Genomic DNA, 22,040 nt, shown 5'->3' on the forward strand with positions numbered 1-22,040 from the left:
GTATATTTCATTTCGTATTAAAAAAGAAGCGTGAAATTACCTTTTCTTCAACTGGAATAAATGAGTTATAATCCAATTTTATAATTATTCATACAATAGGCCTATATAATGCTTTAATAAAATATTATCGGATAATCCTTTGATGGTCGTGGCTGAATAAATTTATTTTTTCACTTCCTTGCTCGTTAAAATAAAATAGGTAAAATGAAAACAATTGAAAACCTTGCACACTTTAATAATTTTTTTCATTCTTATTTTTGGTAAGCCTTGATAAATCTGTCGAGTATTATAAAGGATGAGAGAATGCAGGGACATGGATAATGATAGAGAAGAATGTGGGAACGAAGAACGATTAATAGAAGGTGTGACAAATTTTAGAGTGGCATGGAATGACAATTCATAGGCATTAACTGTTGTGTTGAATTTACTAGATTGACACTGGTGTCAAATTTCTTATGAGTAATAGTACAGTAGTAGTAGTAATTTATTTTTTCTGTACAGAAATATACTCTGATTTTTTTGATAAGATTTTATAAAAGTTTATTCATTTTACGGTTGAAACGAATTCTTTTATTATAACAAAATTTTCGTTTTGGACGTACTGTACGTACATATTTTTTTTATCTGAAAATACTGTTCCTTTACAAATAAAATATTTTATACATTTTATATGATCAACAACACTTTTATTATATTTTCATACACTAAAAGTTAAAATATATCATTTACTATGATAAAATGATAAAATATATATAAAATGTTAAAATATATCATTTACTATGTTAAAATTTATACGTTTACTATAATGTGTAATAAAAATTAAAATGTATAAACAATCATTTTACTAGCATTTATAACTAAAAATGTTTATTTAAAAGTTTAGAAGTTTACTTTAACAATTTAGAAAAAAGATAGAAAGGAGAGTCCTCATTAAAATATACGGGCCTAAAAAGGATCAAAATACTTTACAAAGGTCAAATAAAGACATTTATCAGAATATCAATACACTAGAAACTGATTTTTGAAAAAATAATATTAATTCTTAGAAATATGTTGAAGATGAATGAATTAATATTGAAAAACAATCTTTGATCAAATTTTAAATTATAAAAGCTATCATAGTAACATCAAACAAATGAAAACAGAAATGTAAAAATTGGAAAGTTTCTCAAAATTAAATGAGTTTAGAAAGTTCTTGTATAATAAGTCCTGTTGTAGGAAGTAGATTGAAGAAAATTAAATCAGTATTCAGATGAAAATATAATGGTAAGAAAGAAAGAAGATTAAAAAAAATTATTTTGCGTGATTCTTTGACGGTTTATTCGTACATAAAAATAATCATAATAATTGTTATTTAAAACTCTGCCTTTCTGACTCAGTGGTTGTCGTTTAAAAATTATTTTTTTGCTTCACATTATGTTTTTCAATCAAACTGTGACATTATCTTGCCATTGCCTGTGGTAAGGATGTCATCTTTAGGGCTGAATATCACCTGGATTTCAGTTTACCATGCTGGAAAACAATGGTATATTTGGCTCGGTGAAGAAAGCAGTAAGAAGCAACTTCACTCCTACGTTCATTATTAAATCTGGTATGAGAAGATATTTGTTTCGAAGAATTACTACAAACCTTTTAGTCGTTTCACGTCAGGATGGGCACAACCATAAAGTGTTAATGAAACTTTATGTTAATTTATGTACTTTTATCAAAACAAAAACTACAGTTGTTTTGATAAATTATAAAAAATGGTGTTTAGCTTTATCGTGAAAAAGTTAAAGTTTTGCGGACTTTGGCTGGTTACTTAATTTTATTTATGAGCTATTTAAGTAATTTATCAATGATATTAATTGAAAACAAAATAAAAACAATAAATTCTTTTCTTTTTAAATGGATTATTATTTAAAATTTTTATTGATTTTATTTTTTATATATGCAATAAAAATATAATAAAAAACAAGGTTAATTAATCTTTTTTTAAATTTTATTTCTACTTTATCGATTTCTACTGTTATACGTGTGTATTTGCAGAAAAAAATTAATTAAATTACAAATTAAATTAATTTTACATTGGCTACTGTTTCATTAAATTATGCTCATAAAACTACATAAACGAACGTAATATTTTATTGTTTATTACGGAGAAAGCAGAGAACTTGTTATCTGGTCAACAAACATGCAAGTGAACAAATAAATGAGTAAGGTGTGGTTTTAAAGAAATGTTTTTGATATTCAGTAAGCAAACCAGACATGGTTGGCGTGTTTATATTTAAAAATATATATAATGTTTATATACATGCATGTGTATGAATTGTTCTTTTAACAGTTGTCTGAGGAATAAACGAACAGTTTGTTGGCACGATACAAAACTGTTTAATAAAGTTTGTTCGTTTAATATTAACTTATAAACCTAACTTACATACCTAATAAGCTGGTAAGTTTAAGTAGCAGTTTCACTTCCTGTATTTATGATTCATAGCACATTCTAGGTAATCCATTTTGATTTGTCAATCATATTCTACACGATACCTTCTTTTGTTATAAATAGTTCGGAATTTAAACAAAAAAAGACTGCACTTAATTTTAAATTAAACCTTTGTATCCCTATTTTTGGTTAAATATTATTTATTTGTGTTTATATATTTTTTTAAATATATAAAGGCAATCCTACTGTATTATCCAAATAACATGAGAGCATCTCCCACTCCCTTTTCTTGGTTGCGTAGACTACTGTTTTAGTAGAAATAAAAATTATTTCTGTATATCCGGTAGGATAATTGTAAAACGTAGTAAAACTGTTAGGTTTAAATTCAAATACAACTGACATCCTGCTCGTTATGTACGAAATGACAAAGAACTGTATCCTGTTAATTCCCTCAAAAACTAACTCCACTTATCTTAAAAAAATATTTCATTTCAGTTTTTATAGCAAGTAAGGTTTATATAACCTTATTGTAACATTAGACTACGTATTGTATAACATAACAAGATAATTTACCTATCTATCTATAAAATTATTATATCTAATTATATTTATAAAAATATAAATCATCTGAGGTATATAAGACAACAATTGAAGTTGTTTTCTGTTTAAATAAATAGCCAATAACAGAATAGTCTTTAGAGTCTTATTAAGTCTTTCAAAAGTCATAAATATTTGAAAACATTTGAATAGAAGGTTTCAAAAGAAGTCCTTCATTTACAATTACGAGTTATAGAAAATTAGAGAGAGAGAGAGAGGGAGAGAGAGAGAGAGAGAGAGAGAGAGAGAGAGAGAGAGAGTCTGAGTAAACTATTTATTTATTGTTTAAATTGAAAAGAAAATTTTTAATTATAATATTAGTATAAAGGTAAAAAAGAAAATCAAATAATAAAATCGTATATAGAACGGAACGGAACGCTCTTGAAAGTCGGGGTATATTTTATCCCTCTATACATCGCAGTGTCTGGACTTCAATCCTTTACTGCAGGGTCTTTTTATCTACCTAGCTAGTATTTTATTTTTAATGGTGATTATGAATTTGTTTTTCGTTTAAGATAGACGGAGTTTGTGATTGTGGTCCAATCCTTTGTAGATTGTGTTTGTGAAAGTATTTTACTCGTATTATTCCTTAGGAGATTAGCAAGATATTTATTTCCTCTCGACGCGATTTCCATTCATTGCGTTCATTGAAAGTCTTTCGGTTTAACAGGAATTCACCTGATGGGACCCTACTTTTGTGAAGGGTCCAGTGCACTCCCTTTGTGGAGTCACATATGGTCTTTATAGTAGGTTGCCTGCCTAGTAATTGTAAAATGAAGTAAGGATGAGGAATCTAGGTTGTAAATCGTTTGCTTGGAAACTTGTAATTTAGTTGTCAGCCTGCAATGTACCGAGTAAATAAATAAATTCCCTAATGTTAACCTACTCAGACTGATTAACAGAATTCATTACATCTTAGTTTACACATATAATATTTTAATTCTATACATTTATATGTCACTATTTGCCAAAAACTGTATAAATTATAAAAAAAAATACTTGTAAAGGAATTTAGGGTTTTATGCAAGGAAAACTGAAGTAAATTAATTCTGTACCTAAAAACTACAAGCTTGTGTAACTCGGAATAAGATCTACCTTTATTCTATCCAGTAGGTCCGGCTTGTAGTTACTTTCATTAGTGTATCTATCCCCTTCCTAATATTGTTGACTACGTGATGAGATGCAAAATGACTCCAGGGTCTTAAATTTCTTAAAATGAGCTCACCAATGGTTATTGCAGCAAAACAAGTATTATAAAGTTGTTGAGGTGGTGGCAGTTTAATATTGAAGAGTGCACAGAAGATTCCTATGCCTTACAAGGTCTGGTTATATTGTCTTAGTTGAATAATTCAAACGCTATGGTTCTACAGGATATTTACTAGACTATTCATATTTAGTGGAGAATTTTATTAAATAAACGGAATTAACTTCAGTTTAAATATTTTATTTTTGTACCCTTCGTTATGTTATTTTTGATTTTATTATTATTGCATGAGGAATCCCTACAGTTTAAGTAATAAATTAAAACGCGTATAATGTAAAGTCACTAAAAAAAATATTTTAAAGGAGATTAAATTTTAGTTTCACGTATATTTTCTATTATAAAATGAATTTGTATACGTTTTCTTCTTGTAAACTCGAATATGCAGGATAAATCACGAAGAAACGCAAAGAATTTCAGGGCAAGTTCTATAAGTGAAAATAAAAAAAAATGTTTACGTTAATGTTTGGTTTGTGATTATTTGACCATTTATTTTTTAAGATCGCCTTGCATGTACCACATTTTTAAAAAAAATATTTGCTCTTTCTTTAGAAGATGTCTCACTAGTAACGAGACAAGAATTTATTTTTAACATGTGGGGTATTCTCTTCATTTTTGTCGAGAAGCTGGGAATTACTTGAATGTAAGATTTAAAAATATATGGATCGAGCGAGGCAGCCCAAATAATTGGCTCTAACCTAAACCGCCAATGGACTAATTTAGTATCTATGAAATATTTAGCAAACAAACAAAATATAACTAGAAAAGACGTATTAAAGATAAAAATTTTCAACGCAGCTGAAATTATACGAAAAAATTTCGATATATTAAACAGTAACCCAAAGAATTTAAATAGATCGGAATATTGTGTAAACAATGAAAGAGAACATTTTGAACAATTATTGTAAAGGTAAGTTTTTATTTATGTTTTTTAATAATTTGTTTTGTTTCGGTTTAAAATTATAATTCAGTATTTTTCTGCCACGTTTCAATCTTTTTACTTCCTTGAACGAAATAAAGGAAGTATTGTGATCGCAAAAAATTTAGATTTTCAGATTTCAACGGAAATATTCATTTTAACCATTCCTGAATCCATTTTGACTAGTTTTGGCGTAGCGTTTGTACATACGTATGTATCTCGTATAAATAAAAAACGATTAGCTGTAAGATATTGAAATTTTGGATTTAGGACTGTTGTAACATCTAGTTGTTCACCTCCCCTTTTGAGTCCAATGACTGGACAGAAAGTGTCCAAAAAAAACCCAAAATCCAAAAAGAAATTGGATTTTGGACTTTTTCTTAACTGCAGTAATAAGCCTCATTGAGATATTCGGATATTTACAGTACACTCGGCTCCTTTCGTATGCACTCGGCTTCTGACGATTAAATGACAATCGTATTATTCTTGTACAATCATTCATTAACAGTTAAGTTTTTAAAGAAAAAATTAAATTATGTGTACGTTATCTAGAAAACGACCATTTTTAATTCCATGAGGACTTAAAATTTTTTTAAATGTTTATAAATTCTTAAAACCTCCTCCGACGATAATGGCTGTGCGTCGATAGCACTAAACGATTAGTAAAATTAAGCAACTTGAATAAATAGTAAATTTATTTTAATATTTCATATTTTTTTAACCACGGAGAAAGTAATCTATATAAATAATAGACAATCTTCGTTTTGTGTGTCTCCTAATAACTCAAAAACTAGCTAACCAATTTCGCTGAAAATTTCAAAATTTATTATTATTTGTTCCAGAAGTGTTGACATGTTATTAATTCCATAATATTTAATAATATAATAATTTGATAAAATAATATTTAATCATATAATAATTAATCATGACTGAGGAAGTCGATATTGAAATAGGCAACGATCGATATAGACTATGACAGCCGATATGGACGATAACTCTCGATATGTAATATAACGACATTAAATTTAGTAAAAGGAGTTTCAGTTTATTTATTTATATGGTTTTTTTATGATTTATATTGTAGAGAGATTGATGATGTTTGAACTGTGTTAAAAATTCTGGCAATAGCGAAGCATTGCCGGATCCACTAGTTATAAATAAAATTAATAAAATATCTTTTAAACACGTTATTTCACATTAATACTTTGATTGCAATTATATTTTTTTTCATTCTTAATTTGAAAATATGGAATTAATGTTGATAAAAGATACATTTTTTAAATTTTTTTCTCTCAAATTAATAAAAAGGAACGTAAATTTTATTGGTTATTCATCCTGTAAAAAAGAGGCATGGATCCAGCAACTGAATTTAGAGTGCCATTGGGGGTAAGAGGTCACATTTTCTTATTCCTTTCTAATTGGGTTGGGTATATATTTCATACACTTTTATATATATTTTTTGTATTCCGAATTATTTTTAAACACGAAAGATCGTTTAACCAATCATTAGTATTGCTGGAAATAGGTAGAAAGGGACGGATCCGGCAAAACCAAAAAGTGCTGAAGTTTCTTCAATTTTATTTCGATTTATAAAAGTTAAGCTGTAAGTTATTCGAAGTGACCCTCATGGGGACTCCAGAAGCTAAACTGAGTAAGCTCTGGTTGTATAATCCTAAAAACTTAAAAACTGTCAAGCAAACAATCAAAATTATATAATATAAGATGGAATAAAAAATAATAAAATGAAGATTTAAATTGAGCTGATTTTTATTTGTTCATTCATTTTAATATTTATATTTAATTAATCGATTGCAATCCAAAATTTTACAGATTTTATTTTATACATTAATAAAATAATTTATTTACACAATAAATTCATCTTAATGATTACGCATTTTAGCACACCGATCGATAATGCGATCTATATCAATTTGTATACCATTATAAATATACATTGGAGGAACTGAAGTCAGCCTCTCTTAATTATGCTGTAATGCTGGATCCATGCCCCCCCACCGTGGATCCGTCGTCACGGGTAAAAAATTTACTTTTTCATGAAACTCATAGTTAGGCATGATGACTCGTACAGTAAGATGTATCGCACTAGAGAGAGTACATCACTAAGAAACGGAATGAATTTCGGTAAATTTATACAAGGAAAAATAACGAGAAAAATTCATGTAAACATGGATCCGAAACGCTTCGTTTTTGAATTACAGTTTGCGAAATATTACGTCCTAATTTGAACTCCAATGGTAAATTGAAGTAAAACTGTAATTCTTGGAACTTAAATGAAGAGATTAATTTGATGTTTTCATATTTTCTTTGACCAGAAAATTTGAATAAAAAAGATCGTAGAACTAAATCGCTATTAATATTTGAGAAAAATATTGTAAAACACCAAATACTGGTAACGCAAAACAATTTTTTAATAACAAAATTTCGTTATATTGTCAGCAGTAAATAAAATTCTGCATCAATATCGGTGGAGAATTTAATTCTGAGAAAATCTATGCTAGTAATGTCAATTTTTATAACACGAAGAATTTAAAGAATTTAACTTTTATTAAAAATAAAAATCTGATGTGGACACCACATGACTTCCTTGTACGCTTACTAAATTAGATATACACATTTTTTTTTACAATCAGAGGTTAATAATTATTAATAAATCAATATATTTAAATTAAAAAAAAAAAAATGAAATTTTAAAATTAAAATTTTAAAAATTAAAAAAAAGTCGGATTCGAATCGATGTGCCTCCCCCTTGTACGATTCAAATATTTCATTAATTAAAATTTTATTTAGCTATAACTCTGGAACCAATGAAAATAAGTACCACTTATATATAAAATAAATATATCGTTTAATATCGTTATATCCGAATGAATCCGACCGAAGCCGAAGATATTTAAATTTAAAAATCCTATTAAATACATTAAAGCTCCAACATTTAAACGATAACAATGAGTATTTAAAATTAAAGAAACCTGAGTTCACCAGGATTGTTTTTAAGTTTATCTTTTCTTTTATTTCTTAATTTTATTTTTTTTTAATGAGATATTTTTTAATGAAACTGGTAAAATTAAACAACTTCATTATTATTTCTAGGTGAATGACATTTTATTCTATATTTGCTGTAAAAAAAATTATACAGTATGTAAATATCTGATTAATATTTAAATAATTCTCACTAATTCCAGTGGTAATTAATAGGCTGCTAATAAGTAAATCCTCGTAGGATGCCCTACGAAGATTTCATTCTTTGTAAACACAGTAATATTTCACTTCTTAACTCCTAATTAGGTATATATATATTTTTTTTTTTTTTTTAATTTGAATTTAACAAATCTGTGTTGTGTGATATAAATTTTATATCATATATAAGAAAAAGTTTGTTTTGATCGATTTATAATATATATATATATATATAAAATTGAATGTTTGTCTGTATGTTTCTTATGCCTTCTTAAACCGTTCATCCGATAGCGATGAAACTTTGAGGAATTGTTGGACGCATGCCAGGGAAGGTTTCTGAATTAGTTTGGACCCGCTAGGTGGCGCTGGCGTCGAGATATTTCGAAAAATTATATTTATGGTCCGTTTTACTTCATATTCAGAATACATGTTACTTACGTGGAAAGAATTATCTCTGCAAAAAATGAACCCGCTAAATGGCGCTGGGGTTGAGATATTTCGAAAAATTATATTTATGGACCGATTTGGTTCATATTCAGAATATGAATATTAGTTACGTGAAAAGAAATATTTTTGCAAAAACTAAACCCGCTAGGTGGGGCCGGTGTCGAAATATTTACCAAACAAACAAACAAATATACAAACAGACTTTTTTATTTTATATATATATAAAAGGCATGATCGTATGTGTCCGCTAAAGACCAAAAAACTAATGGACCGATTTACGCGCGGGCAAAAGGGTAAAAGGAGAAAATGGAAAACGGGGAAAAGGTGGAAAGAGAAAAGAGGAAAACGGAATACGGTAAAAAGGAAACTGGGAGAGGGGTGAGGGAAAGGGCGAAAGGGAGAAGTTTGATAGGGAAAAGGAGAATAAGTGAAAGGTAAAATTTGTGAAGTTCACTTTTTTAATTTTTTGATAAAATTTCCAATTGTGTTCATTTAAACTCTCTCTCTCACACTCTCTAACTCTCTCTTTCTCTCTCTCTCTCTCTCTCTCTCTCTATATATATATATATATATATATATATATATATATATCAATAGCGAAGCATTGCCGGGTCTGCTAGTGTTTATAAAAATAATAACGTTAAAATGATTAAAACTCCAATAAATTGAAGTATCAATATTTGGATGGTTTAAAAATAAATAAAATAATTTCTATGAAGGTAAGGGAAGAAAAAAATATTTGTGGATAATGAAATTATCTTTACCAGGATAGTTATTAGGCTTCATTAATCCTATATAGATAATATTTTATAATTTTTTCAAATTATCGTGTTGAACAAAATGTTTAACTCATCTAGTTTAGTACGGTATCTTTTATGTGAAATCCAAAACTTTTTAAATTCTGCAAAATCGTTAGTTTCTTAAACCATTTTTGCTTTTTATTCTATTTTTAGTTTTGAATTATTTTTCGAAGAACACAATTATTTAATTCAAATTTATTATAAAGTTCCTTTCCGTATTAATCTCCAAATATATTAAATAATTTTAAAGTTTAATTTAATAATAACTAAAAAATTTATATTAATTATTCTCTATGTATAATAACATTGTTTGAAAATATAACTATATGAAGTCGTCTTTTGAAGCTTCTTAATTTTACTTCAAATGGAAAGTTTCAAACAAATTAGGTTTTTCAATTCTGAAAAATGATGTTCATTATTCTATTTTTTTCAATTCGTTGTAAACCAGTGTCAGTCACATTTAGGAAAAATCTTAATGATGTATCTGAACGAACAAACTATTAAAAATTGTTAACAGTTGTATTAATTGTTTGACCGTTCACATAGTTTGCTGAGATAAAATCAATACTTATTAAAATTGATCACAAAAGTGAATATAATTCATAAAATTGAGTCAATATTTATTAGAAAATTTACGGAAATTCGAAACGGGGAGAGAAGTTCTTTTCCTTTATGTAGTAAAACTTTTTACATTGTATTTTAAACGTTTTGCTGCTGTGAAATTTTCATTTAGTATATATTAAGTGTGTGTGTACATTATATATATATATATAATATGCTCACACAGAGTGAGTCAAAAGAATGGAAATCCCTCAACAACTTAAAATAGTTCCAGACAGAATACTGTAACTTTCAGAATAATGTATCGGTCAATTATTTCAATTAGCCGCTTCAATCCCGTGTCTCAAGTCGGATAGTTCAGCTGGTAATTGTAACACATACATTTTAGATCCTTTATAAACCCCCAAAGAAATAAATCACCCGGAGTCAGATAGGCGAACGTGGAGGCTACAGCAAACAAGCTTTGTCGTCAATTCCATTTAACCAATCACGTACACGTTATAGCAGTGAGGAGGCGCACCATCTTGTTGCCAAATAAAGTTCTATGATTTGTATTGCAATTGAGGAAAGAGCCATAATTGTAGCATATCATGATAGTTCATTCCAACTCACTATTGTTTTTTTTTTTTTTGTTTTTTTTATAGATGAGTTTGAGAAATGCCATTTAAGCAACCTCCATAAACTGGGGAGTGTCGGACTCGCACGGGTTCGGCTAGATGTTATTAAGAGCCTATGTGTACCCGCACCCTACCGAATAAAACTCATATCTTACCGTTTCTCCTCCTCCGGGGTCGGTCCTGCAGTTTAAGCATTGCGCGGGCCCAGGAGGTGCCTTTAGGTTCCAGGGGTCCAGAGTCCCCGTGCTTCATTACCATCGCCCAAGACGCACGACGGCTCCATAGGGGGTTGTCCTTGGCCCCTTCACCTTCAAGTCACTTTCTTCGCCTGAGTCTCAGGTGTTTTGTATGAAACTCTGATTCCTTGCTGGTGATCTTCAGTCCTCTTACTGATCTGGGTCCTAAATCAGACTCTATCCCATTCTCTAGCTTCTCTCGCCTTAGTTCCAACACACTTGATTTCGTGAAAAAGAACGGCTCATTAACTTGCGTTGAGATACGGCACAAAAAACATTTAGTTTTGGGGAGTTCGTTCAGACTGAAATATTTCTTTGAGGATTTTCTGATCTCCAATTACGAACATTATGAGTGATTACTTTTCTATTAACATGAAACGTTGGTTCGTCACTGAATACGACACGATAAAGAAAGTCTTCCTTGTAACGGTGCATCGTTTCATTTGCGAAGCTAGCACATAAACCATAATCTGTAGGCTTAGAGCATGTAACAGCTGTAAAGATGTGGACGCGCTTCTAACGCATAAATAAAACCTTTCGAGTTGATCTTTCATTTCATGTATAATTAATCAATGTACGTGAAACTTGAGGAAAATTAGAGAGCTTTAAAATCCCGATATTAATTTTGAAACGCATGGTTTATTGCAACAGATTACTTTCTTTTCCTTTGAAATTATTTTAAGTAAAAATTTTCTTGTTTTTAAATAATAAAAGCTGTTATAAATAGAAATATTAAAATTACTCTGAATTACCATATCTATTACTTTTTTCTAAATTTATTAAATTATAATAATAAGATTTAATAGTAACCCACCGGATTGGTCTAGTGATAAACTTGTCGTAAATCGTCTGATTTCGAAGTCGAGAGTTCTCAGGTTCAAATCCTAATAAAAAACAGTTGCTTTTATTCGGATTTGAATTGTATATCGTAGATACTGGTGTTATTTTGTGATTAGGTTTCAATTAACCACATGTCTCAGGAATGGTCAGCCTCTCTTCTTCTGTTTAGCCTCCGGAACCACCGTAAGGTATTACTTCGGAGAATAAATGAGGATGATTTGTATGAATGTAAATGTAGAGTAGTCAGTCTTGTACAATCTCATGTCGATCATTCCTGAGACGTGTGGTTAGTTGAAACCTAACCACCAAAGAACACCGGTATCCATGATCTAGTATTCAAATTTGAATAAAAGTAACTTAACTGCCTTTACTAGGATTTGAACCTTAGGACTCTCGATTTTGAAATCAGCTGATTTCAAGGAATGGTCGGCCTGAGTTTGTTCAACACTAAACGTTTACCGGTATAGTTATATTTCACTGATGAGTCGCTAATGACTTTAATTTATGATGCGACTATAAATAAAAATATTAAACAGACAACAAAACACAATTTAGTAAATTTTATTCCATTAAATTAATAGAATTAATTGTTATTCTAAATTGATAAGTTAGTGCTTAAGCACGCATCATGATATTTTTATTTAATTTCTGAACATAAATTTAATTAATAGAATAAAATTAAAACTATACCTGAATTACTTAATTTTATAATGTAATTAAAAGATATATAAAACCGAGTTAAATGAACTTTGCTAATAATTTTAATATATTAGTAACAGTTGAATTTATTTATGTTCTGTGTAAATTCTAATTATCTATAACAAATTACATTAAATCAATTAAATCTGAATCTTTGATTTTTATACAGTTATTTTTACTTTTTTTAAATTTGACCGTTACTTGGTTAAAAAGCTCTGAATTTTATGTTTTTTTTAATAATTACTTTTTCTGGTTATAAAGTTTTATGTATATATTTTGTATTGTTTATGTTTTTAAATTTGTATTACGGATTTTTTTTTGCTACATATTTTAATCGTTGAGAAATCCAGTTATTATTACACCATGAAATGACTTAAATTGTTTTTATTTAAAAGATTAATTACAATAATGTAGACTATTATTCAAGTATAAATACAATTTATAGTAAACAAAATTATCATTGTATCGGCGAAATCAATAGTCAGTACTACTATTAATTCAATTACTACTATTATATTAACTATAATGCAATTACGGGATATTATCTTAAGAGTAGAAGAACATTTATTTTTTCATTTATACAAATTGTAAGGGTTCTAATAAAATAGCGTATATTTTTATTTTTGCTATTGATGAAAGTAAAAGTTATTATGCCGACCTCCATGGATGAGTAGGTAGTGTCTCTGCATTTCTTGCCGAGGTCCCGGGTTCGAATCCCGTTCAGGCGTGGCATCTTTTCATACGCTACCAATGTCTACCGCACTAATGACTATAGCTAATGATGCCCGTTCTTCATAACAAAAATATGAATTATAAATTATAAAAAAAGAAGAATTTTGTAAAAAAAAAAAAAGAAGTAATATATTGATATATAATTTTAGTATTATAGGAATGATATATGGAACTGTAATGTGTGTTACATTTGTTACAAATGAAACAGTAATTCATATGGTAATTTTGAACTTTTAAACGCAGCTCATCACACAATCTTGTTTCTCATCAATTAATCATTTCTACATGTCACTCTCTATATAAAAGAATGGTGCGTGGGTTTGTTTGTTCGTGTGATGTATGTGCTAACATTTTTATTTTAGCTGCTATTGGCGTAGATTGGAGCACGTGGTATGTCGGGCAGCCGGACAACTGCGGCACCGCACGAACGATTCATTCGTTCAAACGAACGATTTATATTTGTCGAACGATTCATTCGTTCAAACGAACGATTTATATTTGTCGAACCATTTATTCGTTCAAACGATCTATACTTCTTTATACGAACGATTTATATGAAATTATATTTGTGTTTTGGGAATAAAAAAGGGAACGATTGGGATTACAGCTGTATTAAAACATCACAACTCAAGAAACAGCTAAAAATGTTCAGAATTTTGAAGCTTTTCGTTGTAAAAGTTTTTGTTGTTATTTAAAGTTTTTGTTGAACGTTATTTAGCTATTGACAAAAACATTTAACAAATCATATTAATGAAACATAAACCATATAATATTTTTGCGGCGGGCCTTAGGCTCGCGTTTTTTCTAGTGTCGATTAATAATTAATTATGTGGTAATCTTGTTATTTTTACAAAAACTCTTTTCTTTTACGATAATATGCCAAAAGATATTAATTGAAGTCAGTCTATTTTCTTTATTATATTATGAAAATATTGTATTAACAGTAGTAAATGCAAAACAAAAGATTCTGGTGTTTTAAAGTTCTAAAGTTTGGCACCTGATGTTTTTTTTTTTTTTTTTGTAACTATTGCTTCGGTTATATGTATCCTGTTTCCATCTCATAACCTAATCAGACTATTTCATATATTCTACTATTTTATATTGAGTGAACCATACTATATTCAAAAAAATTAATGTTTTCAGAAGGATTAAATATAGGAAAATTATTCTAGTTAAAAAATATTAACGTGATTATTGATTTAACTGGTGATATTGTAAATACTATGGTGATAATTTGTAAACAATATGAGTCAAAATAAAATTTTTATAAAGAATTTCTTAAAATTATAATCTACCATTTTTTTTTTTATGGATTTTAAATGGCATATTATTAATTATTCATTATAAATATAAAATTTAAATAAATAAATTTTTATTTGTATAAAATTAAAAAAATATTACCTACCAAAGTTACTTTTTATAATTAAAAGCAGTGTACGACTTTAAGTGGATATTTACCTTAGTTAATGTTTGTACCGTTTTTTAGAAACCAAAAGAGGTGTAGGAGTTTTTATATCAACCTTAAAATTTAATTTCTTGGATTTTTTTTTTAAAAAGGGTTATTTTCTGCTTACAAAATTTTACATAAAATATTTATTTCCTGCCTTATTTTTAAACGTTTTTAGAAAACTGCGCACAGAAAACTTGAATCCATGTGAATTACTTATAAAAATGTCATTGCTTTTGCTTTTGTGGGAGCTGAGTAAAGGGCATAAAATTAAAAAAGTAGATTCCTGGCAGAATTAAATTTGAAGAAAAAAAGTGAATAAAAACTATTGTTTGTCACAAAAAAAAAACCAATAAGAATTAAAAATAATTCATGTTATAAAACAATATCTATACTATTATAGAAATACGAAGAGGATTTTTGTTTGTTCGGGATAAATAAAAAAAACTACTGTGTTTATATATATATATATATAGTAGCGGAGATTTGTCAGTTGATACACAAATTTGAATAATAAATTGAATGAATGAACTGCTGTGAACTGTGAGTTTCTATCACTGTGTGAGCTGGGTTTGAACTGATTGATTTGAATCAATCGAATGAATAATATTACAAAAATAATACAATTAATTTTACGTTAAAATAATAATAAATAAATTTTAAAAATTTCTATTTAACAATAAACATGGGCTTTCCGTGAGGACTGCGTGTGAGGCTAGAGTGGTAAGGTATACGAGCACCTCGTGGGAGGCTAGACTGATCATCACCTTCAACTGGTAACAAACGAGATGCCCCTGAGGCGCTGTTTTGGGAGGTGCAATGGAGTGCTCTTATAATATCTCTGCAAACAATCATCCGTTTTTCAAAATTCAAACGGGGTATTTTGCCCGTTTTTTTCTTCTTATTGTGTTATTTTCTTATTGTCTTGTTGGCACTGAAATTCAAACGGGGTGTTCGCTCTCCGCTAGGCGGCGGACATGTTGTGGTGTGCTTCACGCAACAATCTTTTTACAGTTTAGTCTACATAATCACGAGAGCGTACATTGCTGATACCTGTTAATTATTGATAATCAGATAATTTTAATTTGTTTCTTTGATATACATATAATAATTTGGTTAATGCAGTTGTATTCGATTTTTTAGTTAATATAGTATATTGATTCTGTGATGGTGATAGATATTTGCTTATTAATTTGAACATTGTTTTCGAATTATTCAATAGCTTCTAAGTCTTATTATATAAAGAGGAATGTTTGTTTGTTTGTTAAAAAAAATTCTAAAAAATTTTACTTAATTATTTTTACTAAATTTTAACAGTAGTATCATTATGTAATCCGGAGTGTCATAGGCAATATTAAGATGAAAAACTATTTATTTAAACGTGTGTAAGTAATAAATAATCCATTACGGTGTTGCACTTCTTATTCAGGCCGCTCCTTTCTTATTGTAAGCCGCTCCCAAGATATTGCAACAAGACCGGTATAACGGAACTGAGTAACGGATTCCTGTCAATTAAGAAGAAAGTAGTAGAAAATGTAATAATGGGAGAAATCCATAAAGGGGCTAAAAGAAACCCTTTTATTAAAAGTAACAAGTCCGTTTAACATTCGTCTTTTGTAATATTGCCCACTGACACACTAAACAGATGTTGTTCCGTGAGAAGAGTTACCGGACCAAGATTCGGAATTTCATGGGAAAATGTGAGGGCAGTTGATTATTCTCAAGCTTCGAGTTGTGTCCCGGTCCGGCAGGTAAAGAGGATAGGAGTATAAATACTCCGGAGAAGACCAGTTAAAAATCAGTTCTGTGAATCAGTCTAACCGAGACGTTATGATGAGATCCTGCGAGATGTGAGTCAGCGAGGAGGTCAGTGAAGAAGCGAATTTCTAGTGAACTAAGTTCGGCGCGATTACGATGACGTTGTAAGTAATTCCACTAAAGGAAAACAAGGAATGGTTCGGTGAGTTTCTGTAAGACTAAGTGAAAGAGATAATGTACTAAATTTCATTCATAAATTGTTAGGGTAGTTTTATCTGTGAATAACAAAGGTATGTAGTGAAAGAACTTTATAATTGTCTTAACTATTGTTGTTAATACAAGACTAGTGGTTAAAAGTGACAAGACTAGAGGTTATGCTAATGTTTTTTGTCAATTGGAACTGAATACTGGTTTTCATTATTTATCTACCTGTGAATAAATCCTGCGATTACTTTAAATTCTGTTTTGTATGTAATCTTTTTTTTTTGTATGTAATCTGTTTTTTGTAATATACTTGTGATATTATTATTACTATTATTATTTTTGTTGTAGTTGTGATTTACTACGATCGATATTTGTTTATTTACTACTGTCATTATTCTAATTATTATTGTGAGTTGTTTATTATTGTTACTTATTATTATTGATCTGTCTTGTTTTACTTATGTTTTTAAACCAGTAAATTGTAATAATATAAACATTTTCAATTGTCAATTTCTTAATTTCCTGATCGAGCCGCGAATACGCGACAATATTTTTCAATAGAGGTCTTATTGAAATTGAAGTCAAGGTTATAGGTCTTTGTGAAAAGTATTTATGTGATTTCGATTTACCATCACCATTTGTGGTGAAGAAGATAATGAAAATCCCTATGACACAATGTTTCGAAATTTTTTTAATATCAATTGAACTTCAAGAGTACCTTTCTAAATTTTCCAATTTTTCTATATTTTTCTAATTTTTCAAGCATATGATGTTATCACTTAGAATATTCATACTGACAGAAAAGGTATTGTTTTTAGACGCTCTGGAGGCACTGGGAATACCTTTTTGATTGATCTACTTCTCGCACATGTTCGATGAACAGGTAGCTTGGCTGTTGGTGTAGCATCGCCAAGCATCGCTGCGACGCTCCTCGCTAGTTGTAGGACTGCTCAATCAACTTTTAAATTGCCGTTAAATGTATCATGTGGACTAGAGTCAGGTTGCTCTATGCGTAAAAATGGCCCTCTTGGTAAACTTTTTCAAGATAAAAGACTTATTATATGAGATGAATACACCATGATTCATCAAGGTCATGTTGAAGCAATTGACTGTACTCTCAGAGACCTTACGTCACGTGTTAAGTTAACAGGAGAAATAACTTTACTCTTTGTTGGAGATTCATCATCAATTATAATAACCTCAATAATTATTAATGCTATCATTAACTGCCCCATTAATGAAAGAATTTTAATAATAATGAGAATTTTAATAAAAATAGGTATAAATAAATTTCATTATAAGTATATAATGTACGTATATAATATACCTATAATTTCATTATAGGTATAACTAAATTTCATTCATAAATTGTTAGGGTAGTTTTATCTGTGAATAACAAAGGTATGTAGTGAAAGAACTTTATAATTGTCTTAACTATTGTTGTTAATACAAGACTAGTGGTTAAAAGTGACAAGACTAGAGGTTATGCTAATGTTTTTTGTCAATTGGAACTGAATACTGGTTTTCATTATTTATCTACCTGTGAATAAATCCTGCGATTACTTTAAATTCTGTTTTGTATGTAATCTTTTTTTTTTGTATGTAATCTGTTTTTTGTAATATACTTGTGATATTATTATTACTATTATTATTTTTGTTGTAGTTGTGATTTACTACGATCGATATTTGTTTATTTACTACTGTCATTATTCTAATTATTATTGTGAGTTGTTTATTATTGTTACTTATTATTATTGATCTGTCTTGTTTTACTTATGTTTTTAAACCAGTAAATTGTAATAATATAAACATTTTCAATTGTCAATTTCTTAATTTCCTGATCGAGCCGCGAATACGCGACAATATTTTTCAATAGAGGTCTTATTGAAATTGAAGTCAAGGTTATAGGTCTTTGTGAAAAGTATTTATGTGATTTCGATTTACCATCACCATTTGTGGTGAAGAAGATAATGAAAATCCCTATGACACAATGTTTCGAAATTTTTTTAATATCAATTGAACTTCAAGAGTACCTTTCTAAATTTTCCAATTTTTCTATATTTTTCTAATTTTTCAAGCATATGATGTTATCACTTAGAATATTCATACTGACAGAAAAGGTATTGTTTTTAGACGCTCTGGAGGCACTGGGAATACCTTTTTGATTGATCTACTTCTCGCACATGTTCGATGAACAGGTAGCTTGGCTGTTGGTGTAGCATCGCCAAGCATCGCTGCGACGCTCCTCGCTAGTTGTAGGACTGCTCAATCAACTTTTAAATTGCCGTTAAATGTATCATGTGGACTAGAGTCAGGTTGCTCTATGCGTAAAAATGGCCCTCTTGGTAAACTTTTTCAAGATAAAAGACTTATTATATGAGATGAATACACCATGATTCATCAAGGTCATGTTGAAGCAATTGACTGTACTCTCAGAGACCTTACGTCACGTGTTAAGTTAACAGGAGAAATAACTTTACTCTTTGTTGGAGATTCATCATCAATTATAATAACCTCAATAATTATTAATGCTATCATTAACTGCCCCATTAATGAAAGAATTTTAATAATAATGAGAATTTTAATAAAAATAGGTATAATCCCATTCCACCTATGAGTACCAAGAATTATACAAATAATAAGATGAGATATATGTATAATAATGATAACTATACAAAAAATCATTCCTACAATTATCGCAACCCAAATAACCAGAATTAAACCGATAATAATGTCAATAATCATAGCAACAATTTCAGGAATAAAGCAAACATCACTAAAAAAATTAATAGCATATTCATCAATTTCAAATTCACCACTAATAATCTTTTCATTAATAATTTCAAAACAACAGTTCACTCTCCAATTGATAATATACACCATAATCAACTTAACCATAATAAACACATTTAAAAAAAATAATATTAATTTTATAAACCAAATTAATACTCAAACAAATTTAACAAAAACATCTCTCATAATCTCATCATTATCAATAAGAGGTATCCCCCAACTACAGGATTTTTAATAAAATGAATAATTATAAAATCAATAATTTGAATAGCACCAACAATTCCATTAATCATACTAATTTCATCAATTATGTCAACATATATATATACTTAAATATAATAATTCCTATAATAACCAAATCAAACAAATTAAAAATAAAAAAAATAATAAAAAAAGAATCAATTATCCCAATCATCTTAAATTTAATAGGAATTCCAATAATAATAATTTTTAAATTAAACTAAAAAAGAAGTATTTAAGTTAAAAAAACTATTAACCTTCAAAGTTAAAATTATTATTATAAATAAGCCTTAGCAAGTAAATGCACCTTTATATTTGCAATATAGCATCATAATTGAATACAAGAAAAATAATGAGAGGTTTAAAACCTTAAATAAATTTACAATCTATCACCTAAATCAGCCATCCCATTCTTAATGAATAAATGAATATTTTCAACAAATCACAAATATATCGGAACTCTCTACTTTATTTTTGGGCTCTAGATTACTTGAAACTTACTTGGGATTACTTGGGAACTAGATTACTTGGAACAATAAGAAGAATAATCATCCGATTAGAATTGATACAACCAGGATCAATAATTAAAAATGACCAAATTTATAACACCATCGTAGCATCACACGCATTCATTATAATTTTCTTTATGGTAATACCAATCATAATTGGAGGATTTGGAAACTGACTAGTACCTATAATAATTGGTGCCCCAGACATGGCATTTCCACGAATAAATAAGATAAGATTTTGATTATTACCACCATCAATTACACTTCTAATTGCAAGATCAATTGTAGGATCAGGATCAGGAACGGGATGAACTGTATATCCTCCTCTCTCAGCCCAAATCGCACATTCAGGACCTTCAGTAGACCTAACTATCTTTTCTCTTCACATCGCAGGACAAAGATCAATCATAGGAGCAATTAATTTCATTTCAACAACAATAAATATACGACCAAAAGGAATAACTATAGAAAAAATACCTCTTTTCTGTTGATCAGTCCTAATTACAGCAGTTCTACTACTTGTATCACTACCAGTATTAGCTGGAGCAATCACGATACTGTTAACAGACCGAAACTTTAACACCTCATTCTTTGATCCCACAGGAGGAGGAGACCCAATCTTATATCAACACTTATTCTGATTCTTTGGACATCCAGAAGTATATATTTTAATCCTACCATGATTCGGATTAATCTCCCATATTATTACTAACGAAAGAGGAAAAATAATAACATTTGGACATCTAGGAATAATTAATAATTTATGCAATACTAGCAATTGGTATTTTAGGATTTATTGTATGAGCACATCACATATTCACTGTAGGTATAGATATTGATACACGAGTATACTTCTCATCTGCAACTATAATTATTGCAGTACCAACAGGAATTAAAATCTTCAGATGAATGGCCACAATACAAGGATTAACAAAAAAAAAATCACCCCAAATGATTTGATCTATAGGATTTGTATTCCTATTCACTATTGGAGGATTAACAGGAGTAATTCTAGCCAACTCTTCAATTGACGTAATTCTACACGATACATACTATGTTGTAGCCCACTTTCATTATGTACTATCAATAGGAGCAGTATTCGCCATTATAGCAAGAATCATTCACTGATTCCCACTAATAACAGGCATAAGAATAAATAAAAAATGATTAAAAATTCAATTTTCAACCATATTTTTAGGAGTAAATATGACATTCTTCCCACAACACTTTTTAGGACTAGCAGGAATACCACGACGATATTCTGACTACCCAGACAACTATACGACATGAAATATAATCTCATCAATAGGATCATTAATTTCAATAATCAGAATTATAATATTCATATTAATTATATGAGAAGCCATAGCATTTAAACAAATTACAATCTTTAAAAACAATAAATCATCCTCAATTGAATGATTTTCAATCACACCACCCCCTGAACACTTATTCAATGAATTACCATTAGTATCTAAGCCATTCTAAGAGTGGCAGAAAATTGCCATGAACTTAAAATTCATTAATAAATTGAAAAGTAATTTCCTTAGAAATGTCATCATGAATAAAATTAGATTACTAGTTGTTTAAAACATAATTAATATCAATATAAACATAAAAATGCTCCAATCTCCGTGTCGGAGGGGTAGGATCTCGACATTTCATCCGGAGGTCCCGGGTTCAAATCCCGGTCAGGCATGGCATTTTTCATTCGCTAAAAATTTTCATTAGAGCTAAATGACCATAAAGATTGATGCTCG

General features: G+C 29.0%; 1 protein-coding gene and 2 pseudogenes across 1 annotated transcript in view; all 3 read left to right on the forward strand.

Annotated features, from left to right (window-relative positions):
• Positions 1-22,040, forward strand: part of CalpC (calpain C) — a 295,832-nt gene that overhangs the window by 200,634 nt on the left and 73,158 nt on the right. The gene's annotated exons all lie outside the window — the stretch shown is intronic.
• Positions 20,196-21,028, forward strand: LOC142326520 (cytochrome c oxidase subunit 1-like; annotated as a pseudogene).
• On the forward strand, positions 21,190-21,768 carry LOC142326521 (cytochrome c oxidase subunit 1-like; annotated as a pseudogene).

This window comes from Lycorma delicatula, chromosome 6, assembly GCF_047948215.1.
Source record: "Lycorma delicatula isolate Av1 chromosome 6, ASM4794821v1, whole genome shotgun sequence".
Taxonomy (NCBI): Eukaryota; Metazoa; Arthropoda; class Insecta; order Hemiptera; family Fulgoridae; genus Lycorma; species Lycorma delicatula.